General features: G+C 43.2%; 1 protein-coding gene across 1 annotated transcript in view; it reads left to right on the forward strand.

Moving 5' to 3' along the window:
• LOC139415895 (collagen alpha-6(IV) chain-like) overlaps positions 1-12,995 on the forward strand; it is a 222,048-nt gene that overhangs the window by 104,558 nt on the left and 104,495 nt on the right. The window lies entirely within an intron of this gene.

Genomic DNA, 12,995 nt, shown 5'->3' on the forward strand with positions numbered 1-12,995 from the left:
TTGGCTGTAGCTCTAAGCAATTTACTGTCAATATTATCTGTACCTGGTGACTCATCAGAAAGAGACAGCAGCATCCTTTCAACCTCTTCTCTTTCTACTTGTGTTACACGTTTATGTTTTTCCATTTATGTTTTGAGGTTGGACTTCAGCACGTATAGCTCGTTATCATATAGGGCTCACCGATTGGTGCCACCTCGTTAGTCAGTACTTGTTTCACCTGTGCTGTTTGCCATCTCGTTAGTGGGAAGGTGTTTCACCTGTGTTGGCCCAGTGCTCCAATTGCCTTGAGAGATGTGAAGGATTAGTGCTCCCTATTTGATTTAGAGGACAACATTCCTTTGTCTGATATTCCTTGTTTTTGTTTTTTTGCTTCCTGACTTTTAAGTTTGGTGTGGGTTTTTAGTTTGTTTGCCTCTTCTTGGGCATATTTAGTGGGTCTTTTAGGTTCCAGTTGTTGCTTCTGCTTAACTCTCAGTCAACACCCCCATGAGTCTTTTGGAAACTCTCCTAAAACCCCACCAGTTTTGTTTTGGTTGTTTGTCAGTGAATGTTTGTTAGTTCTCCCTTCTTTTACATTTTTTTTATTTTTTTATTTCACCTTTATTTAACCAGGTAAGCTAGTTGAGAACAAGTTCTCATTTACAACTGCGACTTGGCCAAGGTAAAGCAAAGCAGTGCGACACAAACAACAACACAGAGTTACACATGGAATAAACAAACACACAGTCAATAATACAATGTTTTAACAACATTATTTGGTTTTTTATAAGTGTGTATTTTATAAGTGTGCATTATGTGACTGGGAGCTTTTAGTTGTACATTTCTCAACTTGTCCACTGTGCCTGTGAAATTGTCATTAAAGGAACTTGCAATGTCACATGGTTTGGTAATAATTATAAACTGGGTGGTTCGAGCCGTGAATGCTGATTGGTTGACAGACGTGCTATATCAGACCGTACACCACGGGTATGACAAAACATGTATTTTTACTGCTCTAATTACATTGGTAACCAGTTTATAATAGCAATACGGCATCTCAGGGGTTGTTGATATATGGTGTTGCGCCGCGTTGCGTCGTGCCTAAGAACAGCCCCTTGCCGTGGTATATTGGCCATATACCACACCTCAGGCCTTATTGCTTAAATATACCCTCTGATTCAACAGATGCAGACATGTTTGAATGCCTACCCGTTATACTTAAAATAGCACCGGAGAAGAAGGCAGACGTTTCCCAAACGATTGTGTTTTTTTTTTCATTCATTTGCGTTGTTTGTAACTTATTTTTTTACTTATTATATACATAATGCTGCCACTACCGTCTCTTATGACCGAAAATAACTTCTGGACATCAAGACTGCGAATACTCACCATGGACTGGCAGAATCCTTTTTTTCCTTTAACGAGTCTGACGAGCCTGACACAAACTATATACTGCTTTCTCGGGAACAGGCCCAGATCCCCGTGATTTGCGTAAAGAGGAGGCGGAGAAAAAGGGGCCAGAGGGCGGACTGCCTTCTAAGAATTCGTAGGCAATCGAATAAACCCTCACTTCCTTGCATTCTGCTAGCAAACGTGCAATCTTTGGAGGATAAAATCGATGACTTACGCACAAGATTTAAAATACCAACGGGACAATCAAAACTGTAATATCATATGCTTCACGGAGTCGTAGCTAGACAACGACACTATCAACATACAGCTGGCTGGTTATATACGCTGCACCGGCAGGATAGAGCAGAGGTGTCTGGTAAGACCAGGGGCGGCTGACTATGTATTTTTGTAAATAACAGCTTTTGCACGATATCCAAGGAGGTCTTGAGCTATTGCTCGCCTGAGGTAGTGTGGTCTACAGCTTATCATGAGATACTCCATCTACCTAGAGAGTATCTGTATTTTTCTTAGCTGTTTACATACCACCACAGTCAGATGCTGGCAAAAAGGCCACATTGAATGACCTGTATTCCACCATAAGCAAACAAGAAAATGTTCACCTGGAAGCGTCACTCCTAGTAGCCGGGAAGTTTAATGCAGGGAAACTTAAATCTGTTTCACCAAAAAACTCTGGACCACCTTTACTCCACACATAGAGAAGCATACAAGGCTCTCCCTCGCCCTCGATTTGGCAAATCTGACCATAATTCTATCCTCCTGATTCCTGATTCCTGCTTACAAGCAAACATTTAAGCAGGAAGCACCAGTGACGAGATCAATAAAAAAGTGGTCAGATGAAAAAGATGCTACGGTACAGGACTGTTTTGCTAGCACAGACCAGAATATTTTCTGTGATTTTTTGATGGCATTGAGGAGTACACCACATCAGTCATTGGCTTCATCAATAAGTGCATTGATGACGTCGTCCCCACAGTGACTGTACGTACATATCCCAACCAGAAGCAATGGATAACAGGCACTATCCGTGCTGAGCTAAAGGCTAGTGCTGCCGCTTTCAAGGAGTGGGACTCTAACCCGGAAGCTTATAAGAAATCCTGCTATGCCCTCCGACAAACCATCAAGCAGGCAAAGCATCAATATAGGACTAAGATCGAATCGTACTACACCGGCTCTGACGCTCGTCGGATGTGGCAGGGCTTGCAAACCATTACAGACTATAAAGGGAGGCACAGCCGAGAGATGCCCAGAGACACAAGCCGACCAAACGAGCTAAACTACTTCTATGCTCGATTCAAGGCAAATAACACTAAAATATGCATGAAAGCACCAGCTGTTCCAGAAGACTGTGTTATCACGCTCTCTGCAGCCAATGTGAATAAGACCTTTTTTCTTTTTTTAGCCTTTACTTAACTAGGCAAGTCAGTTAACCTCTCTAGGGTATGTGGGATCTGTAGCGTCCCATCCCATGTAGCGTCCCATCTGGCCAACATCCAGTGAGATTGCAGAGCACCAAATTCAGAAAACAAAACATATTTTACATATGTTTAAATATTAACTTATTGTGAATCCAACCACGGTGTCAGATTTTTTTAAATGCTTTATGGCGAAAGCATACCTTACGATTATTTGAGAACATAGCCCAGTTGACAAATTATTACAAACAGTAACCAGCCAAGCAGAAGCGTTACAAAACTCAGAAATAGAGATTAAATTAATCCCTTACCTTTGATGATCTTCATATGGTGGCACTCAGAAGACATTCATTTACTCAATAAATGTTCCTTTTGTTCGATAAAATCTCTTTATATCCAAAAACCTCCATTTTGTTTGCGCGTTTTCTTCAGTAATCCACAGGCTCAAACGCAGTCAAAACAGGCAGATAAAAAACAAAATCGAAATTGTATCCGTAAAGTTCATAGAAACATGTCAAACGATGTTTATATTCAATCCTCAGGTTGTTTTTAGCCTACATTATCTATAATATTTCAACGGGACAATAACGTCGTCAATATAAAAGTTAAACAAGAAATGCACTCTCTCGGGATTGCGCATGAAAAAGCTCTGTGACACGTCAGGGTCCACTCATTCGACTGGTCTTACTCCCTCATTTATAAGAATACAAGCCTGAAACAATTTATAACGACTGTTGACATCTAGTGGAAGGCAAAGGAACTGCAAATTGAGTCCTAAGTCAATGGATACTGTAATGGCATTGAATAGAAAACTACAAAACAAAAACAAAAAAAACTTCCTGAATGGATTTTTCTCAGGTTTTTGCCAAATCAGTTCTGTTATACTCACAGACACTATTGTAACAGTGTAGATTGTTTTCTATCCAAATCTACCAGTTATATGCATATCATCTGGGCCCGAGTAGCAGGCCGTTTAATTTGGGCATGCTTTTCATCCAAAATTCCGAATGCTGCCCCCTACCCTAGAGAAGTTAAGAACAAATTCTTATTTACAATGACGGCCTAGGATTAGTGGGTTAACTGCCTTGTTCAGGAGGAAAATGACAGAGATTTTTTCCTTGTCAGGTCAGGGATTCAATCTCATAACCTTTCGGTTACTGGCCCAACGCTCTAACCACTAGGCTACCTGCTGCCCCCAGGCGGCTTCAGGGCCAGACGGATTACCAGGTCGTGTACTGCAAGCATGCGCTGACCAACTGGCAAGTGTCTTCACTGACATTTTCAACCTCTTGCTGTCCGAGTCTGTAATACCAACATGTTTTAAGTAGACCACCATAGTGCCTATGCCCAAGAACACTAAGGTAACTTACCTAAATGACTACCGACCTGTAGCACTCACGTCTGTAGCCATGGAGTGCTTTGAAAGGCTGGTCATGGCTCACATCAACACCATTATCCCAGAAACCCTAGACCGACTCCAATTTGCATACCGCACCAACAGATCCACAGATGATGCAATCTCTATTGCATTCCACACTGCCCTTTCCCACCTGGACAAAAGGAACACCTATGTGAGAATGCTATTCATTGACAGCAGCTCAGCGTTCAACACCATAGTGCCCTCAAAACTCATAAATAAGTTAAGGACCCTGGGACCAAACACCTCCTTCTGCAACTATATCCTGGACTTCCTGACAGGCCGCCCCAGGTGGTAAGGATAGGTAACAACACATCCTGCAAGCTGATCCTCAACACAGGGTCCCCTCAGGGGTGAGTGCTCAGTCCCCTCCTGTACTCCCTGTTCACTCATGACTGCACGGCCAGGCACGACTCCAACACAGTGGTAGGCCTGAGAACCGACAATGACGAGACAGCCTATAGAGAGGAGGTCAGAGACCTGGCCATGTGGTGCCAGGATAACAACCTACAGCTGCACCATCGAGAGCATCCTGACGGGTTGCATCACTGCCTGGTATGGCAACTGCTCAGCCTCTGACCGCAAGGCACTACAGAGGGTTGTACGGCCCAGTACATCACTGGGGCCAAGCTTCCTGCCATCCAGTATCTCTATACCAGGCGGTGTCAGAGGACAGACCTAACAATTGTCAAAGACTCCAGCCACCCTAGTCATAGACTGTTCTCTCTGCTACCGCTTGCCGTGCTTGCCCTATGCTAGTAGTACCGTAGCATCTAGGTCCAAGACGCTTCTAAACAGCTTCTAACCCTATGCCATAAGACTCCTGAACATCTAATCAAATGGCTACCCAGACTATTTGCATTGCCCCCCCTCCCCCCCTTTACACTGCTGCTACTCTCTGTTGTTATCATTTATGCATAGTCACTTTAATAACTCTACCTACATGTCCATATTACCTCAACTAACCGGTGCCCCTGCACATTGACTCTGTACCGGTACCCCCCTGTATATAGTCTCGCTATTGTTATTTTACTGCTGCTCTTTAATTAATTGTTACTTGTATTTCTTATTCTTATCTTTTTTAATTGCATTGTTGGTCAGAGTCTCGTAAGTAAGCATTTCACTGTAATGTCTTCACCTGTTGTCTTCGGCACACGTGATGAATAAGATTTTGATTTTGATTATAACATTCAAAGTTCTCCATAGTTTTTTCCATCACTCTTCACAGTGTGTGTGGTCTTCTTCTTAACCCCTAAACTTAAAATAGCCTTTATCCTCATGGGGATATGGGAAAAGTCCCCACGACAGAGAATTTTTTACTTCTATCTTTGTGTGGACTTTTGGGGATTTCGCAAGGATAGTAAAAAATGTAATATTCTCTCTCGTGGGGACTTTCCCCATATCCCAATGAGGACAAAGGCTATTTTAAGTTTAGGGGTTAGGGTTACAATTAGGGTCAGATTTAGGGGTTAAGGTTGGGGTTAAGGTTAGGGTTAAGGTTAGGAAAATAGTATTTTGAATTGAAATCTATTTTAGGTCCTAACATTCTCCGTTAAGTTCCACCATATTGTTTTTCTCCCCCAGTGGCTTTCATAGGGACCCTGTGAAAGCAGGGAAGAATCCTAGAAGAATGTCAAGGTGTGGTCTCTTTTAAGGAGTAATCCCTACCCCCAGTATAGTATGGCAGCAACATGAGGATTTGGAGACTGGCTGGAAGCTGAATAGAGTGTGGGAGTCCCATGACAAAAGTAATACCAGCAGGGATGGATCATCTTTACCTAAAGCTGGGAGGAGGAAAGGAGCTTTTCTTTCTTGGTGTTTCTCTCTAATGGAAAACATATTGGCTGTTCTATATCTGAGATATATAAGAAAGATCAGGAAATTATTCTAAAAAAATGTTTTACCCATATTGAACCAATTTTTGTTTTGCACTAAACTACTTCCGTAATTTTGTAAGATACTCTTTGAAGAGATAGAGTTTCAGAAGTTTTCAGAAGATGGGCCTTGCTTCAGGGGGAACTGGTTCCACCTTTGGGATGCCAGGACAGAGTAAAGCTTAACAATTCACAACAATACACACAAATCTAAAAGTAAAATAATGGAGTTAAGAAATATATAAATATTGGGACGAACAATGTCGGAGTGGCATTAACTAAAATACAGAACGGTCTGCTCAACGGTGATGCGTTGGGCAGACCGCATCAACCTCTGGAGAGTCCTGCAGTTGCCACCCGCAACTGCAGGACTCTCCAGAGGGTGCAGTTGCCGTACCAGGCGGTGATACAGCCCGATAGGAGGCTCTCAATTGTGCATCTGTAAAAGTTTGTGAAGGTTGTAGGGGCCAAGACGAAAATTCTTCAGCCTCCTAATGTTGAAGAGGAGCTGTTGCGCCTTCTTCACCACACTGTCTGTGTGGGTGGACCCTTTCAAATCGTCACGGATATGTATGCCGAGGAACTTGAAGCTTTCCACCTTCTCCACTGCGGTCCCATCGATGTGTCAATGTGGATAGGGGTGTGCTTCCTCTGCTTTTTCCTGAAGTCCAAGATCAGCTCCTTGGTTTTGTTGAAGTTGAGGGAGAGATTTTCTGTTTTCCCGGCACCACTCTGCCAGGGCCCTCACCTCCTTCCTGTAGGCCGTCTCGTCATTGTTGATAATCAGGCCTACTACGGTTGTCGTCTGCAAACTGGGTACATCTCCAAGAGATTTGCACACCTGGATTGTACAACATTAGCTTTTTATTATTTTTCAAATTATTCAAGCTCTGTCAAGTAGGTTGTTGATCATGATAGACCTATGTCTGTGTGACATGTTTTTCTCTAAGGCTGTCTGCTGTAAAATGTGGGGAACGTGGCCTCTCTTTTGCAGAATTCATACCTCTTTTTCTGTCTTTGCCCAAATCTTTTTCCTTCGTCTCTCTTTCTCTCTCTTGCTCTCTTTCTTTCGCTCTCTTTCTTTCTTTCTCTCTCTCTTTCTCCCCTCTCTCTTTCTCCTCTTTCTTTCTCTCGCTCTTTCTTTGTCTCTCTCTTTCTCTCACTCACTCTATCTCTCTCTTTCACCCTTCTCTCTTTCAGTTCAATTTCAATTTCAATTTAAGTAGCTTTATTGGCATGGTGTCGTGACGTTGTATTAGTTAATGTGACGACTGTTGCTCATCGAATGATTCCAGGTTTCCAATTGCGTGACTAACTGAATCAAGCAATTATTAACTCATTAACTTGGGGCACCATGGGAAAATTAGTTTTATTGAGTTTCTATTTCCCAAATTAACTCGAAGAATATCAGAATATTGATTTTACAACAGACACTAATTAACCAGTTACCTCAACAGTCTCGTTCTGAACGTCGCAAAATTCGGGAATCTGCACAGACCCGGGTCTCACCAATGAGTTCGTACCACACCAATCTTAGTTGAGTATATATTTACTAGAAAGCTAAAATGATGATAAAAGGTATACATACACAAAAACACATTCTAGGCACACTATGGCGCGTGTTACCCAAAATGGGGATTTAGAAGAGAGAGAAAAAGAGAAAGTACACGAGAGAAATATACATTTGGGTGAATTTGTCAGCTATGCTATTCTAACCCTAGCCTTGCCCCAAACTGCCGCTCTTATGGGTCAGAATATAATGATGTCATTACGTGGGGAAGGTCTCTGTGGGTTCTCCGCGTGGACCGTTCAGGCTGCTCAATGACGCACTTCTCCGGCGCAACTCTCTGGTTGTCCTCACGATGTCAGTGTCCTTTTGGCATAGGAGTCTGTTCCCTCGCCCTTGTTCTGGAAGGGGTCTTCTGAGGACAGACAGCTCTGTAGCTCAGAGCTCACAGCGTAGGACTGAAACAGTGTAGATACCACGATTCGATAGGGAGTGGAGGCTAGGTGGTTCGACTTGAATTCACCCGCTTAGACACAGCTACTCATCCATAGCTTGAGTAGAAAAATATTTATTTGTCTTCAAACTTGTGTTGCGTTTTGGGTTCGTTTACTTTTTAGACCTCGGCTGCAGCTTGGGTCACTTAGTCTGATCTGTTACTTCTTCACTCTCAGGCTTTATACCCTCGGGTCAGAAGTGGGCGTAACCGCCTTTAGGGAAATTCTCTGGGCGTACCAACTTAAGAGGCAAGGTCTAGATTGTACTCAAATCCAATTTTAGACAACTAACTTCACATTTCATCTTTACCAAAACATTCTCTTTGATTTGGACATTTTCCATACACCATACAATGTATAACCACAAACATATACTAGAAAAACTCTTAACATTACAACGTTTTCGTAATAACGTCATCTATTAACCTTTAATAACAAAACAAAAATGACATACATTTTCATATTCCATCTATCGTCATGACCACCATTGTGGCTGACGGAAACCATTGATCCAAAGTCCCTTTATTTCATGTTTAATGTTCTGAGGCTGGTTCTCCATAGTAACAGGACAAAGGAATTTGTCTGTGGCCTGAGATTTACCAGGGGCGTGAGGGGTCATAAAACCCCCAGATCTTCAGACCCCTAGATCTCTCCTCCTCTGTTGGGGTTGAGAGATAATCTGTAGGGTTGTGGTCTCCTGTAACCTGACCTGATCAGGACAGTCATGACAATGGGAAACATATGTTTACGTTGCCAAAGCAAGTGAAATAGATAATAAACAAATGTGAAATAAACAGTAAAAGATTAACAGTAAACATTACACTCACAAAAGTTCCAAAAGAATAAAGACATTTCAAATGTCATATTATGTCTATAGACAGTGTTGTAACGATGTGCAATGAGTTTAAGAACAAAAGGGAAAATAAATAAACATAAATATAGGTTGTATTTACAATGGTGTTTGTTATTCGCTGGTTGCCCTTTTCTTGTGGCAACAGGTCACAAATCTTGCTGCTGTGATGGCACACTGTGGTATTTCATCCAGTAGATATGGGAGTTTATCAAAATCGGGTATGTTTTCGAATTCTTTGTGGATCTGTGTAATCTGAGGGAAATATGTGTCTCTAATATGGTCATACATTTGTCAGGAAGTTAGGAAGTGCAGCTCAGTTTGCACCTCCTTTTGTGGGCAGTGTTCACATTTACCACACACACACACACACACACACACACACACACACACACACACACACACACACACACACACACACACACACACACACACACACACACACACACACACACACACACACACACACACACACACACACACACGTATGTCTGTACAGTTAGACACTACAATAACACACATTCTCACATGGGAACAGACTGTGAGATTTCACCATGGTTCATTTGTAGTTCAGTAGTTAAGTACAGACAGAATCTTGTCATGTTGATGTGCTTACAGGGGCCCTGAGACCCTGGGCCTAATCCAGATAACGTTGGCCTGGCCCCCATACCCCTATCCCCTCATCTCTCACATCCCCATTCTTAATCCAGGGACCCTGGGCCTAATCCAGATAACATTGGCATTGCACCCTAACCGCTATCCCCTCATCTCTTACATGGTACCCAGTGTGTGTGTGTGTGTGTGTGTGTGTGTGTGTGTGTGTGTGTGTGTGTGTGTGTCTCTCTCTCTCTCTCTCTCTCTCTCTCTCTCTCTTACTGATTAACAAATCAAAGAGGGGTTGGTCAACAGAAACAGGCTGGACTCTTCTATAGATGTCGATACATGTTTATATATAGATGTATACAGATGTCTGTAGATGTATACAGATGCATACAGATGTATATACAGTGGGGCAAAAAAGTATTTAGTCAGCCACCAATTGTGCAAGTTCTCCCACTTAAAAAGATGAGAGAGGCCTGTAATTTTCATCATACAGTAGGTACACTTCAACTATGACAGACAAAATGAGGAAAAAAAATCCAGAAAATCACATCACATAAACAAAAGTTTATCTCAATACTTTGTTATATACCCTTTGTTGGCAATGACAGAGGTCAAACGTTTTCTGTAAGTCTTCACAAGGTTTTCACACACTGTTGCTGGTATTTTGGCCCATTCCTCCATGCAGATCTCCTCTAGAGCAGTGATGTTTTGGGGCTGTTGCTCGGCAACGCGGACTTTCAACTCCCTCCAAAGATTTTCCATGGTGTTGAGATCTGGAGACTGGCTAGGCTAGTCCAGGACCTTGAAATGCTTCTTACGAAGCCACTGCTTCGTTGCCCGGGCGGTGTGTTTGGCATCATTGTCATGCTGAAAGACCCAGCCACGTTTCATCTTCAATGCCCTTGCTGATGGAAGGAGGTTTTCACTCAAAATCTCACGATACATGGCCCCATTCATTCTTTCCTTTACACCAATCAGTCGTCCTGGTCCCTTTGCAGAAAAACAGCCCCAAAGCATGATGTTTCCACCCCCATGCTCCACAGTAGGTATGGTGTTCTTTGGATGCAACTCAGCATTCTTTGTCCTCCAAACACAACTAGAGTTTTTACCAAAAATTTATATTTTGGTTTCTTCTGACCATATGACATTCTCCCAATGTTCTTCTGGATCATCCAAATGCTCTCTAGCAAACTTCAGATGGGCCTGGACATGTACTTGCTTAAGCAGGGGGACACGTCTGGCACTGCAGGATTTGAGTCCCTGGCGGCGTACTGTGTTACTTATGGTAGGCTTTGTTACTTTGGTCCCAGCTCTCTGCAGGTCATTCACTAGGTCCCCCCGTGTAGGTTCTGGGATTTTTGCTCACCGTTCTTGTGATCATTTTGACCCCACGGGGTGAGATCTTGCGTGGAGCCCCAGATCGAGGGAGATTATCAGTGGTCTTGTGTGCCTTCCATTTCCTAATAATTGCTCCCACAGTTGATTTCTTCAAACCAAGATGCTTACCTATTGCAGATTCAGTCTTCCCAGCCTGGTGCAGGTCTACAATTTTGTTTCTGGTGTCCTTTGACAGCTCTTTGGTCTTGGCCATAGTGGAGTTTGGAGCGTGACTGTTTGAGGTTGTGGACAGGTTTATTTTATACTGATAACAAGTTCAAACAGGTGCCATTAATACAGGTAACGAGTGGAGGACAGAGGAGCTTCTTAAAGAAGAAGTTACAGGTCTGTGAGAGCCAGAAATCTTGCTTGTTTGTAGGTGGCCAAATTCTTATTTTCCACCATAATTTGAAAATAAATTCATAAAAAATCCTACAATGTGATTTTCTGGATTTTTTTTCTCATTTTGTCTGTCATAGTTGAAGTGTACCTATGATGAAAATTACAGGCCTCTCTCATCTTTGAGTGGCTGACTAAATACTTTTTTGCCCCACTGTAGATATATACATTCCCCCTCTCTCTCTCTTATCCCTATTTGATCCTAAAGACCCCCCTGACTCCTAACCTAAAGAAAGCTGAGAACGCATAAAATCAAATCAAATTTTATTAGTCATGTGCCGAAGTGGGAAATGCTTACTTACAAGTCCTTAACCAACAATGCAGTTCAATAAATAGCGTTAAGAAAATATTTACAAAATAAACTAAAGTTTATACTAAAGAAAGATTTGACTAATTGAATTGACATGCAGAGAGAGAACGTGAGAACATGGGAGCAGCAGGGAGAGATTTGACTAATTGAATTGACATGCAGAGAGAGAACGTGAGAACATGGGAGCAGCAGGGAGAGATTTGACTAATTGAATTGACATGCAGAGAGAGAAGGGGAGAAACATGGGAGCAGCAGGGAGAGATTTGACTAATTGAATTGACATGCAGAGAGAGAAGGGGAGAAACATGGGAGCAGCAGGGAGAGATTTGACTAATTGAATAGACATGCAGAGAGAGAAGGGGAGAAACATTGGAGCAGCAGGGAGAGATTTGACTAATTGAATTGACATGCAGAGAGAGAAGGGTAGAAACATGGGAGCAGCAGGGAGAGATTTGACTAATGGAATAGACATGCAGAGAGAGAGGGGAGAAACATGGGAGCAGCAGTATGTATCCATGCCAATGTCTCATTAGTTCCTCTCTGTCTCCATGCATATGGCCACAGGGCAGAGGGCAAGTGAAAATACCCCCTTCACTTGTTTCCCCTCTCTTCTCCACCTCTCCACTCTTCTCTCCATCTCTCCTCCCTTCTTCTCTCAACCTCTCTCCACTCTCCACTCCACCTCTCCTCTCTTCTCTCCACCTCTCCTCTCTTCTCTCCATCTCTCTTCTCTCAACTCCACCTCTCCTCTCTTCTCTCCACCTCTTCTCTCCACCTCTCCTCTCCTCTCTTCTCTTCTCTCCACCTCTCCTATCTTCTCTCCACCTCTCTTCTCTCCACCTCTCGTCTCCACCTCTCTCCTCTCCTCTCCTCTCCTCTCCTCTCCTCTCCTCTCCTCTCCTCTCCTCTCCTCTCCTCTCCTCTCCTCCCCTCTCCTCTCTTCTCTTCTCTTCTCTTCTCTCCACCTCTCCTCTCTTCCCTCCACCTCTTCTCTCCACCTCTCCTCTCTTCCCCCCTCTTCTCCTCTTCTCTCTTCTCTCCACCTCTCCTCTCTTCCCTCCATCTCTTCTCTCCACCTCTCCTCTCTTTTCTCCACCTCTCCTCTCTTCCCTCCACCTCTCCTCTATTCTCTCTTCTCTCATCTCTCTTCTCTTCTCTCCACCTCTCCTCTCTTTTCTCCACCTCTCCTCTCTTCCCTCCACCTCTCTTCTCTCTTTTCTTCTCTCATCTCTCTTCTCTCCTCTCTTCCCTCCACCTCTCCTCTCTTCTCTCTTCTCTTCTCTCATCTCTCTTTTCTTCTCTCATCTCTCTCCTCTCCACCTCTCCTCTCTTCCCTCCACCTCTCATTTCTTCTCTCCAC

This window comes from Oncorhynchus clarkii, chromosome 9, assembly GCF_045791955.1.
Source record: "Oncorhynchus clarkii lewisi isolate Uvic-CL-2024 chromosome 9, UVic_Ocla_1.0, whole genome shotgun sequence".
Lineage (NCBI taxonomy): Eukaryota > Metazoa > Chordata > Actinopteri > Salmoniformes > Salmonidae > Oncorhynchus > Oncorhynchus clarkii.